Source organism: Vombatus ursinus, unplaced genomic scaffold, assembly GCF_900497805.2.
Source record: "Vombatus ursinus unplaced genomic scaffold, bare-nosed wombat genome assembly UNPS02015255.1, whole genome shotgun sequence".
Lineage (NCBI taxonomy): Eukaryota > Metazoa > Chordata > Mammalia > Diprotodontia > Vombatidae > Vombatus > Vombatus ursinus.
In genome coordinates, this window is record NW_020955033.1 from 42,353,314 (window position 1) to 42,369,917 (window position 16,604).

The 16,604-nt window shown below is 36.9% G+C and overlaps 1 pseudogene; it reads left to right on the forward strand.

The window, feature by feature from the left end:
• The first annotated feature begins 382 nt into the window (after positions 1-382).
• Positions 383-835, forward strand: LOC114031896 (annotated as a pseudogene).
• The last annotated feature ends 15,769 nt before the right edge of the window (positions 836-16,604 follow it).

Sequence of the window (16,604 nt, forward strand, 5' to 3'; positions counted from 1 at the left end):
GAACAGATGTAAAGGATGAAGATAACTGGATTACATTTCCAAAATTGTATAGTACCTTCAAAGATCCCAAATTGCTTGCTGTAATGGGGGGGGGGGGGTTAAGGCAATTGGGGTTAAGTGACTTGCCCAGGGTCACACAGCTTGTAAATGTCAAGTGTTTGGTCCACTGCACCACCTAGCTGCCCCTAAAAACTGTCTTTTTGATACCAATTTTCTACATGTGATGAAAGGCAGCATGTTACAGTGGATAACAACCTGGCTTTGCAGCCAGAAAGACTGGGGTTCAGGACTTGTTTCTCACAAGTATAGCTATGTGACTCTGGGCAAAGAAGGTAAGTTCTCAGTGCTCTGTGTATCTCTAAGAATGTGAGTTGAGCTTTTCCTGACAGCGGACAAGATGGAGGAAGTGGGGCAGAAGAAGCAGCGAATCTTCCGGAAGTTCACCTGCCGCGGCACGGACCTGGATCAGCTGCTGGACATATCCTAGGAACAGCTCATGCAGTCGTACAGCGCTCGACAGCGGCCGCGACTCAACAGGGGTCTGCGGCACAAACAGCATTCCCTCCTGAAGCGCCTGAGGAAGGCCAAGAAGGAGGCACCCCCCATAGAAAAACCCGAGGTTGTAAAGACACACCTTCGGGATATGATCATTCTGCCAGAGATGGTGGGAAGTATGGTGGGCGTCTATAACGGCAAGACCTTCAATCAGGTAGAAATTAAGCCCGAGATGATCGGACACTACCTGGGCGAATTCTCCATCACCTACAAGCCTGTAAAACACGGCCAGCCGGGTATTGGAGCCACCCACTCCTCTCGTTTCATCCCTCTCAAGTAACCCAGATCCTAACAATAAAAATAAGAAGCTTCTTAAAAAAAAAAAAAAAAAGAGTGCGAGTTGAAGAGAAGGTGCTGATTTGCATTGGTAGAGGGAATCTGCTCATCCAGGAGCTACCTGCTACCTATATCAATGTAACCAAAGGTCAAGTTCTTATTCCTTTTCCACATGTGATGATACAAATCATAGCCACTATGATTTTGGAAGAATTGAAATTATAATTAAACCCAAAGGCAAATCAAAGTTGCACAGTGAATTTAAATAGGCTGCCAACATGTTATCAACAAAACAATGTGAAACAGTCATTTTAAAGTCGCATTTAACGGCACACAAGAAATGGAGTTAAAGACTTTACTGAGGACATGTATAATTGAGAAAGGAGTCTGATCATGTATTTAGAATGAGAGAAAAGAGAGAAACTATTTAAGTAATTCACTGGTATTCCAAGATATTAAAATAGTTTTCCTCCATGGAAGACTGATGGTCCTAAAAAAAAAGTGACAAAATTAAAGACTCCAGTCAAACTGAGCTTCTTTTACAAGGACCTCAGAAAAGTGAAAATCAGCAACAGATGAAGCACAGGAGCAACATACAGAAGATTATGGCGGGGGAGGTAGGGAGAGATGAGGATGGAGAGGAAGGAAGCAGAACATGCCTAGAATGATCTCCTTACCTCCATTTCATTGAGTTTCTATCTATATTTAAAACTCATTCAAGCTCCATCTTTGATAATTCAGGGCTTCTTAAACTTTTTCCACTCACCACCCTTTCAGCACTTCTCAAACAGTGGGTCGAAACCCCACAGTTTAAGAAGTGCTGTGGCCTTTCCTAATCCCCTAGTTGCTACAGTCCTCCATCCCAAACTACCTAATATCTAACTACTTTGCATGTATTTGCATATATTCACTTTAGAATTCAGTATCTACATACTTTTCTAAGTTTTTGCCTCCCCTATTAGAATTTTAACCTTCTACGTGTAAGGATTGTTTCATTTTTTGTACTTGTATCCCTAACATTTGGCAGAGGTCTTGGCACACAGAAGGTGCTCAATAAATACTTGTTGATTTCTTGCTTGATTGATTTATTGAAAATCATTTCCACACTAGAAGTTAAGAATTCAATTTGAGGAGAAATGTATCAAACAATGCTGATAAGAGTCCAATATCTAACATATTTAGTCAATTAATAGAAAGATATAAGATAACAAGTCATCCAGAGGATCAATCATAGACAGAACTGGAAAGGATCTTATATGCCATTTGGTTCAACTCCCTCTTTTTACAGTTGAGAAAACTTAGATAACTGTCCAAAGGCAATGCATAAACTGTTCCCAAAAAAGAATTACACCCTGTCAATAATCAAATAAAGGAATGGTCTAAATCACTAACAGTAAGAGAAATGCAAATCAAAATAGCCATGAAGTTTCACCTAATGCCCAACAAAATGAAACTGACAAAAGATAGGAATGGTCAATATTTGAGGGGATGAGGAAATATAGACACATTAATATTAATTAATTAACATTAATATTGTTGGTGAAACTGTGAAATGATGCAAATTTTCTGGAAAGAAACTCAGAATTTTGCTAAAGAAAAAGTTAAAATGTCCAACCCCTTTCACCCAGAGATTCCACTGGTAGATCTATACTCACAAAGAGATAAATCACAGAAATAATGATCCTGGCTCTCTATGCAATGAAATGTTTATACTAACACTTCTTGTGTTAGCAAATTCTGGAAAACAAAGTATATCAAATAAGATGATAAATGAAAAGCACTTTGAAAAACTTAAAGCACTATATAAATATTAGCTGTTGTTATTATTCCCATTGGTTTGGAAACTGGCTAAAGAAAATGCGGTGAAAATTGCAATGAAATAATGTTGTGCTTTAAGAAATAAAGGATATGATGAATACAAAACCAGGAAGACATACACAGCGAAGCAGAATAAAGTAAGGAAAACCAGAAAACCAATATACACAATGACTAAAATAAGGTAAATGGAAAGAGCAATAATAATAATAAAACAATGGAAAATAGATGCTGCAGAATTATAATGACCAAGTTGGGTGTGCCTGACCACACTGAACTAGAAGACTGTACTTCTGTTTGGAGTATAAACAGAATCCTGTCTAGGCAAGTTCTTACCCAAGGGAAAAGGAATCCTGTCCTTATGCCCCTCCATTAGAGTTTAGGGTAACCCAGCTCATGAAGAAGAAAACCAACCAGAGTGGACTGGATGGAGATGGATTTCCCTATCTAGATTGCTGAAAGTGGCTATCTCATCATGATGCCACACTCTCATCAGGAGGAGCTGAAGACTTGTAGCCCACTGCCTCATTAAATGTCCACCAATCAGTTGATTTTCACTTGTCATGGGGATTCCTGTTTACAAAAATATTTAAAGCTTTCAGCCTCTATATGGTTTTGTCTTTGATTGCTGAGAGAAACCACTGACCATCAATTTTATTGATGATTAGCTAGTCTACTTAATTAATTGATTATTAATTACCTGGAAACTCTATCTCAGGTTTTTTTAATTTATTACACAGCAAAAAAGAAAAAAAGCCACTAAAATATACGTATTCTTCAATCTAAAGTAATCACTACCAGCCATATACTACAAGAAGATTATTAAAGTCATAGAAAATGGTCCAATGAATAGATACTTAGAACAGCAATTCTGGTAATAGCAACAAACTAGAAGGAACATCAGTGCCTATCAATTGTTTAATGACTAAAAAAACTCTAGTATATGAATGTAATGGAATATATTGTATTATAAGATATGACAAACATGAAAAATTCAGAGAAACTAACATGAACTAATGCAGAACAAAAAAAGCAAACCTGGAGAACAATTCTCCCAATGACCACAATAATGTAATCAAAATAACAGCAAAAGAGTTTAGAATTCAGATTAACAAAGTGATATATTAAAACTTCAGAAGACCTGATAGTGAAGCATGGACACTGTCCATCTGCAAAGGTATAGTGGACAGGGAAAGAAGTATGTCTTTTCAGATATAGTCAATATAATAATTTATTTTGTTTATTTGTTACAATGGAAGGTTCTATGAAGGCGGGAGTAGAAATTAACAAGTCACAGGAAATTTTTTTAAAACATCAATAACATATAGGAAGATTTATGGGAATCAATAGACAAGAATCACAAAGGATGACAAAATGAGAAAGGATTGCATAGGTGTACAGAATATCCATATAGATGAAATTGGGTAGCCACCAAAAGTATCAATGAAAGTTAATTTTATTGCTTATAAGAATTAATTGTGTTTTCAGCTTAAGAGGTTTGCTAATTTGTCATCATGATGTGATCAACAAATGACATGGTGAAGTACCACCCATTCTAATCTTTACTAGACCATTTTTTAAAAATCTCAAGTCTCTATTTCTTCACTCTTCATAAAAGAAACAGTTCAGAAAGAAAGGGAAAGGTGAGGTAAGAGACACAGAACACAGGGAGAAGGAGAAAGTTTTTAGATGTCTATGGTTTTTAGAAGCAAAGACTTTTAGTAGGAAAACATTTTGTTATGTTCACAATATAGCTAATGAACTTTCTGTCAGAGGAGAAAATGACTAGTTCAGACATGCCCAGAGAAAAACAGGCTTCCTGTTGTACTCATGTATTCCAGAAAATTTCTTTGGCTAAGCAGAAAAGTGTCCTGAGGTCCAAAGAAGTTATATTCACCCCCTGGGAGATGGAAGTTAGACTCAGAACAGAAAACCTGCTCAGCTTGAAAAGTTTCAGTCTTTTTTATTCTCTACTTAGATGAGAAGAATTAGCTTTGTTAAGGGAAAGTAAAGTTGTTTAGAGTTGTAGCTGGGGAGTAGAGAGAAAATACTTTAATTTATCTCCTAGATTAAGAATTAAGAACTTAATTAGGGTACTAAAAATCTGCTACAAGGGAAACAAGAATACTAGATTTAAAGAAGACTGCAAGACTATCTAAGATTATACTAAAAAGTCTCTTCAGTATAGCAGTGAGCTAGGAACATAAATGAATATATTTTTGGCCAAGTTTACAAATTCTATTCTTCAATAATGGTTTCATAAATACTTATGAAAGTATAGACTAGGCAGGGTGATATTAACAAATTAAAAAAAAGAATAAGTAGTTATTTACCAGGGTTCAGTTTTGTTATGCATAAAATTAAGTATTCAGGGCAAATGATCTCTAAGATTCCTAGGAAGAGGGATAAGGCTAGGCATAGGTTTAAGGGAGGAGATATAGATACTGATAGGGATAGGGATAAGGATAAGGATAAATAAGAGATAGGGACAGGGAAGGGAGAGGGACTGGAATAAAGATAAGGATAGAGAAGAGATTGGGATAAAGATAGGAATCATAAGCAAATCAGAATGATTAGGAGGATGTTTCAATTGTTAAAGATTTGGGAATAAGGTCCTAAATTAGAGTGTTGACAAGAGAATGAAAAATGAAGTTAAAGATGTGAAAGATATGGTAAAGATAAAATAACAATAATGACACATCTGTATATCACTTTGCAAAGTATATTTTATAACAACTGTATGAATTTGTTTTACAGAGATTCAAAAATGCATATAATTCCTTTTTTATTGCCAAAGTATGATAAGGTAAATGTTTATTGTCTGTGTCTAAATTGTGGTAAAAGTACAAACTCTGGCTAATACTAATATTAAACATGATAAAATAAAAAACAGAGATGTATGCTCAATAAAAGAACTCACTCTTATGGAAGATTCCCTGTGATTCAAATGCAAAAGGAGTTCCCATGCTTCTCTTGTTGGATTCGGACTATAACAAATCCCAGAATACTACAGGGCTTCTTCAATAAGATTCATGACTACCTAAAAGAAATTGGCTTATCTATCCACATAGGAAAAGCAAAATAGATAAAGAAGGAATTTTTCAGACAACGACATTGAATTGGATGAACAACCATTAATTTAGTCTATCAGCACAAATATCCTGGACAGCTACTATAGGTAGGCAATATTGACACCCATATAAAAACAAATATGTACAACTACATATGATACCAAAGCAATGCACTGATTAAATAGTCAGTCTAAAAACTCAATTAAAAATAGCAAATTAAATTGCCAATTCTATATCCTAAAAGCCCCCTAGGAAAATGTTAGGAAAGATTTATATAAATATCTCTCCTTCCTCATCTCTACCTGCTAGCTTTCTTTGCTTCCTTCTAGTGTTAGATAAAGTCCCACCTTCTGTGAGAAACCTCTCCTGATCCCCATTAATCCCAGTGCACGTTCTTGTTGATTATTTCCAATTTATTATATATATATATATATGTGTGTGTGTGTATATATATATATATATATATATATATATAAAATACATGCATGTATATCTTGTACATAGTTGTCTGTATGTTTTCTCCCCCATTAGATAATAGGTTCCTTGAAAGCTAGAATTTTTTTTGGCCTTTCTTTTGTAACCTCACCACTTAACACAGAGCCTAGTACATAGCAGGGGATTAATACATGCTAGTTGACTGATCTAATTTCTTATTTTGTATCATGGTTCCCCATCTCATTAGTTCCATAACACATATATACATATAGTCACGCACGCACACACACACACACACACACACACATATACACACACCAAAACCCATCCCAGTAGGATTAAACATACATTCAAAATCATTATATCCTGTTAGATATCATAAAATATTCCCCACAAAAATCTAAAAAATGATAACATAATTGCTTCAGTGATATTGTAAGCTTTTTAAAAATTCTAGCACTTTAAGATTACTTGACTAATTATTATATCACGAGTCATAATTTAGCACTTATATGTTATAGTAATGCAGACAGCATTTCAACTGACAAAATACACATTTAATGATGATTGATCAAAATCTGAATGCCAAAGAAGAAATTTCATTTCATAACAAAACTATGGCTGCATTATTTCCAACATAAGCATCTTTTATTACAGACAATGAGGGAAATAAAGAAATGGATTTGAAATAGAACCTGAATTGGAATTCCAACTCTGTCACTTAAACATGTGTTACATGTGCTTTCACTATGAGAAAGTCTCTCTAAATTACAAAATTTACTTTTAGAAAAGCAATGTCATATTTGTAAAAGTGCTTTGAAAGCGGTAAATCATGCAAATTTAAAATATTATTTAAAGTCACTTAATATAGATGTTTATTTCCACTACATTTACTTACTCATTTACTGGTTTACCAATGCAGAATATGGTTAAAGAAGAGAACTGTGGGAATTTATAAAAAAATAAACATGATTCTAGAATCACTGAAAGATTTCAAATGCTTCTGTTTGCTACAGAAATGTATACTAAAAGACAAAAAGGAATCTTTCAATTTCTATATGCAACATTTTTAAAAGGCCAAATGAATCATTATTAAATCCTTTCATATTCCAAAAAGGCAGGTAAAATTATGGTTAATTCACTACTTCATGTTTGCTCTAACTAGAACATTAATTTTAGTCATTTATAATATCTTCAGACTTTATCTAATTCACGATTTTTGTATGCTTATAATACTCAATACATTGGAGGCCCTTTATTGTTCATATAAAAGTACATTTGTTAACATTTTATAGGACCTGGAACAAAATGTTCTTATTTTAATATAAAGAATGTGTAGCATTATATCTTTACCTTTTTAACATACAGTCAGGATATTTGTTTCAAATGATGGTGATGATGAGGGATGAAAGCTGAAGTTCATGTGCTCCAAAGGTATCCTTATGATAGCAGGAGAAATTGGGGAAAGGCTCAAGCATGTGAGAAAGAACTCCTGTGGCCAACTTATGAGAAGATATGACTGAGTTCCACAGTATGTGGAGGCATGGAAGGACTGTGGAATGCATCCTGGGAAGCAGCACCTAAGTCAATCAGGTCACAGATCCATCTTAGCAATTCAGGATTTGAATTGGTGAAATGCATGACTTTCCTGGTGCTGAGTCAGCAACACTATGCCAAACTCTGATACTATGTCTATGGAAAAACACAATCTGTTTTATTACAAGAATTCAGGAACATGTGTGGGAGAAGTAAGCACTAACTTTCTATCATATAGAAGTAGTGTATCCTTTAATATACTAAGGATTTGGGACACAGGGATAATGGAGTGGTAAATTAGTATCATGAACAAGTTCCATGGGGGCAGAGACTTCTGTCATTTATCTAGACCTTGATAAAGTTTTATATATTGGTTACTCAGGAAGTATTCATTAAATTTAACTGAATTTGATAAAAAGTACTTCTAGCAATAAATATCTATCTGCAAAATGAGGTGAGACTAAATGACTTATAAGGACTCTTCCAATTCTAAGTCTGTGGTCCTGAATGATCTTATGATTCCAAATTTCATCTTACATTAAATTCTGATTGACAGCACAGGGTTTCACAATGACTGTATCATGACACTGGTGAGTTGTAAAGACCATGGACATAAACGGTGTGTTGTGAACAAAGAGCCAGCTGGTACAATGGATAAAATACTGGGCCTGGAGTCTGGAAGATTTGAGTTCAAATCCAGCCTCAGACAAGTACCAGCTGTGGGACCCTGGGCATCTCATTTAACCCCTATTTATCTCAGTTCTTTATCTGTGAAAGGTGGACACACTAGGGATGGAAATGGCAAACTACTCCCATATCTTTGACAAGAAAACCCCATGGACAACTGAACAATTCCAAAAACAATATAAAGCAAACTAGCGAGTGGTCAGCGTTATGATGCCCACCCCACCAAAAGACTTCAGTCAAGAAGTTATGTTTAGAAAACTCAAGAAAATTCAGCAAGCAATAGCTATTTGAGTAGTTTTAGTACCTGTAGAAAAAGGTATCTATGTACTCAGCTGGAGCCAAGTCTTCATTTCTCTTGTTGCCTTCAAGTGATTCTAAACTGAATGATGATCTTCAGCAATTTAGACAGATTATGTAACAACAGAGAAGATTTGGGCTGCCAGACAAAATAATCTATTTGAATTTTACTGACTGAATTAAACCTGAGCACAATCAAAACCTTACAGAAGCCATCAAAGACCTCGTAACAGTACACTAACATGCAATATCTCTGCCCAAGCAGTCCCTACACTGTAAGGTAGGAAGGTGGACCTACTTTTATTTTATACATTATTTTTAACAAAAGGAATTGCCAGTGTGTCTATGGCACTATGCTTGCTATTGAAGAACAATGAAGAAGACAGATAATCCCTGCCATCAGTGACTTTAAATAAATGGAATTATGCCTGTATGCCTTCTTTACCTCTCACTCTCCCTTCTAGAGAGTCAGTTAATAAACACTTTTAGATTCCACCTAGGTGCCAAGCACTTTGCTACAAAAAGAGGGAAAAAAAAAAAACAATCGTTGCCCTCAAGGATCTCACAGTCTCATGGGCGAGACAACAAGCAAGCAAATATGTCTAAATAAGCTAAATATAGGATAAATATGAAAAAAGTAATAGAGGTAAGGCTTGGGAAAGACTTCTTAAGGAAGGCAAGATTTTAGTTGGGACTTAAAGAAAGCCAAAGACTTGAGTAGTTAGAACAGAGAAGTGAGATCATTCCAAGCATGGAGGACAGCCAGAGAACACACCCAGAGCCAAGAGATGAAATAACTTGTTAGTGGAACAGACAGGAGGCCAATGTCTTTGAATCAAAGAGAATATGGCAGGGAGCACAGGGTAAGAAGACTAGAAAAATAGGAAGGGGTTAGGCTATAAAGAGCTTTGAATGCCAGGGGATTTTAAACTTGATCCTAGAAACAATAGGGAGACATTGTTTATTGAGTATAGGACATAGTCTGACCTGTGCTTTGGGAAAATCACATTGGTGGCTTAAAGGAATATGGATTGGAGTGGTAAGAGACTTAAGGAAGGCAGAGCCACCAGCAAACTTCATGGTAATGCAGGTGCGAGGTGCTGAGGGACTGTACTAGAGTGGTGGCAGTGTCAGAAAAGAAAAGGGAGCCTATACAAGGAGTATTGCAAAGGTGAAACTGACAGGCCTTGGCAACAGATTGGATATGAAGTGTGAGAGATAGTGAATAATCCAGCATAATCCCTAGGTTGTGAGTTTGAGGGAATAGGAGGATGGTGTTGTCCTTCACAGTAAGAGGGAAGATTGGGGGGGGGCGGTTAAGAGGGAAGTTCTGTTTCAGATATGATCTACGCCAGATAATTGTGTGAATATACCACCAGCAGCAACACCCCTGCCCACATACACCCCTTAGAACCTTAAGAATAGGGCCTAGATGATCTAACCTTAGGGTTCTAATCTATCTTTGTCATCTTTGCATATTTGTATTTTTAGTGCACATAATAGGTACTGGCTAAAAAACTCCTTGAATCCAATTGTTGAACTGAATTGAACTGTTAGTTTTTTTAGAGACTTAGGGATCTAAAATTCAACCTTCTATAACAGATTAAGAGTTGAAAAGGAGCCTATAGATAATCTCTTCTTCAAGAATAAGCCCCTTTTATGATGATAACTCGCGAAAGGGTCACCTAGATGCTGCTCCATCATCTCTAGGGAGCACATTACCTAATGAGACCATCTATCCTGAAAATTATTTGTAGGATACTTTTATTTAGCATGATCAGTAATGTTCTTTGAAGATGAAAAAGCTGGATGGATGTTTCTTTTCTCTCTGTTTTTTTTTTTCTGGGGAGAAGAAAAAGTAATATACTTTCAAGGAATGGAAAAGAAATCATTCAAGGGAAAAACAAAGAGGAAGAAGAATTCAAAGTGACAGAAAGGAATCCAAGCATTTATCAAGAAGTTAGAGAGAGTAAGACTGTGACACAGAAGGAAGGAAGTACAGGATAGCACATGAAAAACCCTGAATTTTTAATGAAAGTCAGACCAGAGTTCAAATTCTAGCTCTCACATTTAACTCCCTATATGATCTGAGGCAAGTTATTTAACTTCTTTGGCCTTTATTTTCCTCAACCATAAAATAAATAAGTAGGTTTGACTAGATGACCTTTAATGTCCCATTAAGCTCTAAATTTATGATACTACATAGATGGAGATTTTAGAATTACATATTGCTTAAGATCATCTTCTGATAGAAAGTGAGTCTGGGCTTTTTGCAGAAGCAGCAATTTCTTATGCACCAGAAATGTGGCTAAGGATCCATGGGTGCTAACAAGGGAGAGGTCATTAAGTACAGATCAGAGAAAGAAGAGATGAGTTATGGAGAATAGGAACTCCGTATGGAAATGTACTAAGACTGCCATATATTAATCGGACATGAGAGGAAAATGTTGTCTTCCTGGAACATATTACCGAAACTTAATGGAGATTTTATACAGCCTCATCAAGTCTAAGACCAATATCACATCTGATAATTTTTCATTGAGACAAGTGATAGCATGAGAAGGAAGATATAAAAACTATCTAGGGATTATACAGAGCAAGCAACTGATGACCAAAGGAGAACAGGAGGTGCTTTCATTATTGCTCACCTCTGAAGTAAGTGACTTTAGAAAAGAACTGAAGAGAAGGGAACGACACAGTTGATGCACCAGCCCTAGTTCCAGACTACCATCTCCCAATCTCCATTCTTACCTCACAGGTCACTCAGCACCCTGCCCCATCCCATCTTCCATTTTTAGTCCAGAGCACTCCCAGGACCCTCCAATCCTAGCCATCATCCTCTTAGCATCTGCCTTCAGGAAAGAGCTTTCTACAATGGTCTTAAGATTATTTTATAGACTAAACTCATACCCTAGGGTTTTTTCAGTTGGCTCTTTTCACTCTGTCACCTCCTGCCTCCTGACTAGATGTCCTGAGACCACACCTCTGCTTGTTCCTACCTCCCATGAGTCTGATATGCTGGGCACTTAAAAGACAAGTTTAACAGTTGCCACAAATATTGGACCTGAAGGGAGGACCCCGAAAAGTCTAATCACCTGCCTTCCCCAACGGAACTCTACAACCACCAATATTCTTGGACTCATTCCTCAAGGGTTAACATACTCCCAACTCCTGTACTTTCCCCATCATAGTGATTCGGAACCCCAGACTCTCAAACTGCCCTGTCTCTTACTCTCATCCTTTTCAACTCTATCTTCCACTACGGGTCTACACTCCCTCACTACTGTGCTTTCTGGAATGACTACTGCAAAATTAATAAGCCTGCTTTCATCTTAAAACTTTTCATTTCTCAGGGCAGCTAGGTGGTGCAGTGGACAGAGCACAGGACCTGGATTCAGGAGGACTTGAGTTCAAATCTGACCTTAGACCAAACACTTGACTCTTACTAGCTGTGTGACCCTGGGAAAGTCACTTAACCCCAATTGTCTTAAAAAAAAACTTTTCATTTCTCGTTCCTTCCTTCTTCTGGTATTCACTGAGACCTGATTCCTTCTAAGCAGACTGCATCATCAGCTACCCTTTCCAGTAATGGTTGTACTTTTTACTCATATACTTATTCATTGGCCACAGATGGGGGAGAGGAGTCAGAACTTTTCCCCAATTCCATTTTCAAATTTTTTTTACTACCAACTGAGCAATTTCTGCTTTTTAAAAAAAATTAAGGAGAAAATTCTGGGAAGATGGTGAAGTAGGTCAGAAAACATCAAGCTCTCAAGATTTCCCTCCACAAAAGAGATAAAATAGCACCTCAGGGTGAACATAGAGAACTGAAAATGAATAAGAGTAGGGACAGAACTGAGGTCCTCCTGGGACAATTGGAGAAAATCTGAAGAAAATCCCTGGACTCCCAGTGAAGAGTAAACACCTCTAGGCTAGGGACCACTTAAACAATAAGCAACAAGCCCTGGGGTTAGCTGGGTTGGGAGGCTGCCTTGGTCCCACCCACATGAACTTCTGCCTCTGGGACAGTGAGAGGAGTTGGGCATCTGAGCCTGGGAAGATCTAGGGAACCTCTGCTGACAAGGGAGGCCAGACCCAGCTGTGCTGCAGAAAGCAGCAGGGATGAGAAGGAACCAGCACATGCCCAGAGAGTGCAGAAGCTGTGACGCTGCTGGCTGTGGGCACTTATAGGAGGCTAGAGGTCTTGGCTTGAATTCAAGGTCAGAGGGGAGAACTGAAGAGGCTCTGAGGCTGGAGGCACCATCCCCCATACCCCAGGACTAGAAGTGAGTATAAAAATTAAACTATCCCCCCCCCAAAAAAAAAACACAGGCAAAGGAGGAATCCAACCATAGAGAGCTACTATGGGGATAGAGAAGACCAGGGTTGTTTTCAGAGGACGATACTAAAGCAAAGAAACTATCTTCTACCCCAAAGAAAAATGTGAAATGGTTACCTGCCCAAAAAGACATCACTGAAGAACTTAAAGAAATTTTAAAAAGCAAATGAAAGAGATTGAGGAAAAAATAAAAAGAAAAATAAGAATAATTCAAGAAAAACAAGAAGAGTATGAAAAAAAGCCAACCAATTAGAAAAGGAGATCCAGAATCTGAAGAAAGAAAATGACTCCTTGAAAACCAGAATTAGGTGAAGGAAAAGTATATGTTTATATACGTATGAATATATGTATTTATATGTAGGTATGTATACATTTGTGTATATGTCTATAGCTATATATAAATATATCCACGCTTAATTGTAGCGTAGGTCAGGGAAGGGCAGGGAAAGGGGGCAAAAAGAACCAAGTAAAAAATGTATAGCAGAGAACAAAAGAAAACTTACTAGGAAGCAAAGAAAAGATGGCAAGCTTTCAACATAATGTGCAGTATTTAACATATAGGCTTTATTGAAATGGAAAGTTATTGCTATATATTCTGAATCATCTCCTACATTCTGCTGTGTACATAACATGCTTTTTTTTCTTTTCTTATCTTATATTTAAGCTTATGTTTCTTTTTTTCTTGTTATATATTTCAGTTTTAGTATTTGTGGAGGCAGCTAGGCGGTGCAGTAGATAGAGCATTGGCCTTGGAATCAGGAGGACCTGAGTTCAAATCCTGCCTCAAATACTTGACACTTACTAGCTGTGAGACCCTGGGTGAGTCACAACCCCAATTGCTTCACCAAAAAAAAAATATAAACAACAAAAAAAATTAAAAATTCAAACTATCCAAATATGTTGCTCATTCCAGATTCTCTTGGTCATTATTTTATTGATACTCCCCACCCCAGGCCATTTCCCATACCTTACTGCCTCCACTCTGGTTATCACCTTCATCTTCTCTCTATCAGAAACTTGGAATCTTCCCTGGAACTCAAGGCTCAATAAGATTTCACTTTCACAGTCCTCAATGCCACTTTTTGACCATATCCTTGTCACACTTCTTCCCTTCCCTCTTTTCAAGTTCTCCTTTACCTGTTGCTTTCACACTAAGAAAGTTCTTTGAGGGCAAGATTGCTTTTCTAGCTTGTATTTATATCCCCAGTCCAGTGACTGACACATAGCATGCACTTTTCAATTACTTGATCAACCAGTGGCTATATCTGTCTGCCTATCTGCCTATCATTTTCTATAATGAGTTCAGTATCTAGTTCACAGTCTCCACTCTAAATCCTCCTCTCATACTAGGGGACTTTCGAATACATATTAATGTTCCTTCAACTACCCTAAATTTACAGCTTCTAAACATATTTCATTCTTATGACCTATTCCTGCATATAGAGCAGGTAACATCCTTGTGATCTCTCTTAGTTACACACAGATGACCACATCTTTGATCCTTCAATCATCCACAAGTGTTCCATTTCCATGTTCCTTTATTTGATCACAATACTTTATCATTCCATCTTTCCCTATTTCTTATGGCCCCTAACTCTCTTCTGTTTCTTCACTGTATCTCCAATGCCTACACCTCTCAGTCCTTCCCTGGCCAACATCCTCGAATTCTCTACATTCTCCCCCCTTTCCTATCTCCATCTATTGGTAAATCAATTAAATTCTACACCAGGTATTCTTAATCTTTGTGTGTGTGTGTGTCACAACAGTGTGGCAGTCAGATGAAGCCTTTCTCAGAACAATGTTTTTAAATGCATAAAGTAAAATACATAGAATTATACAGGAAACCAATTATATGGCAATATAGTCAAAATATTAAAAATTATATTCACAGATTCTCATATTAGGAACTTCTGTTCTATACTTTTTTTCTACACTCAAATCTCTTGCCCTTAGTCACATCACCAACTATGCCTTGCCAACCCCCAACCTTGGAATATTCCTACCATCCTCCTTCATTTCTATTCATATACTTGTCTATGAACCTGGGGTGGGAGGTAGGTTGAGCAGAGAACATAAAACTATACAGATGAGGCTCACAACAAATTTACATTATCTAATCTCAACTGGGTCCTCATTGCATCCTGGGAAGTGATTTTACACTTCCCTAATCAATTTGCTGTCTTTCTCTCATGGCAGCTATTCCAAACATTTCCTCCTTCCTTGAGCCTCTAAGTACTCCTCATATTTAATGGAAAAAAATTAAGACCATTCAATGAGGCCTCCTCTTTTCCCCCTATTCCTCATTTCACATCACTCAGAAATATTCCTTCTCTTTCAATCCTATCTCCCATGAAGAGGTGACCCTTCAAATTTCCAAAGCAAATAATTTTACATATAATGTTAATCCCATCCAACAAATTTCTTCCCAATATCATTCACATTCTCTCTGTTTTAATCTCTCCCTATCAAATAGCTCCTTCCCTTCTGATTATAAACACATCAGAATCTCCCTTATCATTAACAACTCTTCCTTGATTCAATCATCCTTGCTAGTTATGACTTTACATATCTTCTTTCTTCTCAGTGAAATTTTTTAAAAAAGCCATCTTCACTATGTGATTCTAACTCACTTCTACACCCTCTGCAATCTGGCTTCCAACCTCATTCCCACTGAAACTGCTTTCTCCAAAAGTATTGGTGATTCATTTATTACCAAATTTAATGGCTTTTCTCAAACATGATCTTTTTTATCTATTTACCTCCTTTTATCCTATTCATCACTGACTCCCCTGCAATCTTTCTACTCTCTAATTTTTTGTAATACAGCTCTTTCCTGGTCCTCTTTCTACCCATCTCATTATTTCTTCTCAGTCTCCTCTGCTAGAGCTTTATTCATGTCATACCCACTAACCACAGGTATCCCCAAGGCCGTCTCCCTAGTCTTTTTTTCTTTGCCTTCTATACTATATCACTTAATGATATCACAGGCTCCAGTTGATTCCATTATTATCTCCAGGCACATTTTTCCCAGTCTATAGCTTTCTCCTGCATTCTAGTCACATATTACTATTTGCTTTTTGGACATCTCTAACTGGATGTCTCACAGGCATTTCAAACACAACATGTTCAATAAAGAGCTCCTCTTTCCCACCAAATCCTTCCCTTTTCCAAATTTTCTGAATAATGTCAAGAGGAGTACCTTCTTTCCCAGTCACATAGGCTTGCAACCTTGGTGTTATCCATGGATCCTTACCAGCGTTCACCATACATATCAAATGTGTTAGTCAAATTTTGTCATTTCTAACTTCACAAGACCCACATTTATGTCCCCTTCTTTCCACTAACATAATTGTCACCCTAGTTCAGGTCCTCATTTCTTTTTGGTGACGGCTAGGAAACAGTTAAAAATTGACTACTTTTAATTGGTTTTAAAAATAGTATGCTTCATCCTTTTGTACATCAGTTGTGTTCACAGGAACAAAAAAAGGTATTCTGTTTTTCAATATTATGCTAAGTAAGTATTAACAAATGCATACAATTTAAAGTATCTAGAAAAAGCATAGGACTAAAGGTAGAGGTTTTTACTATTAAAC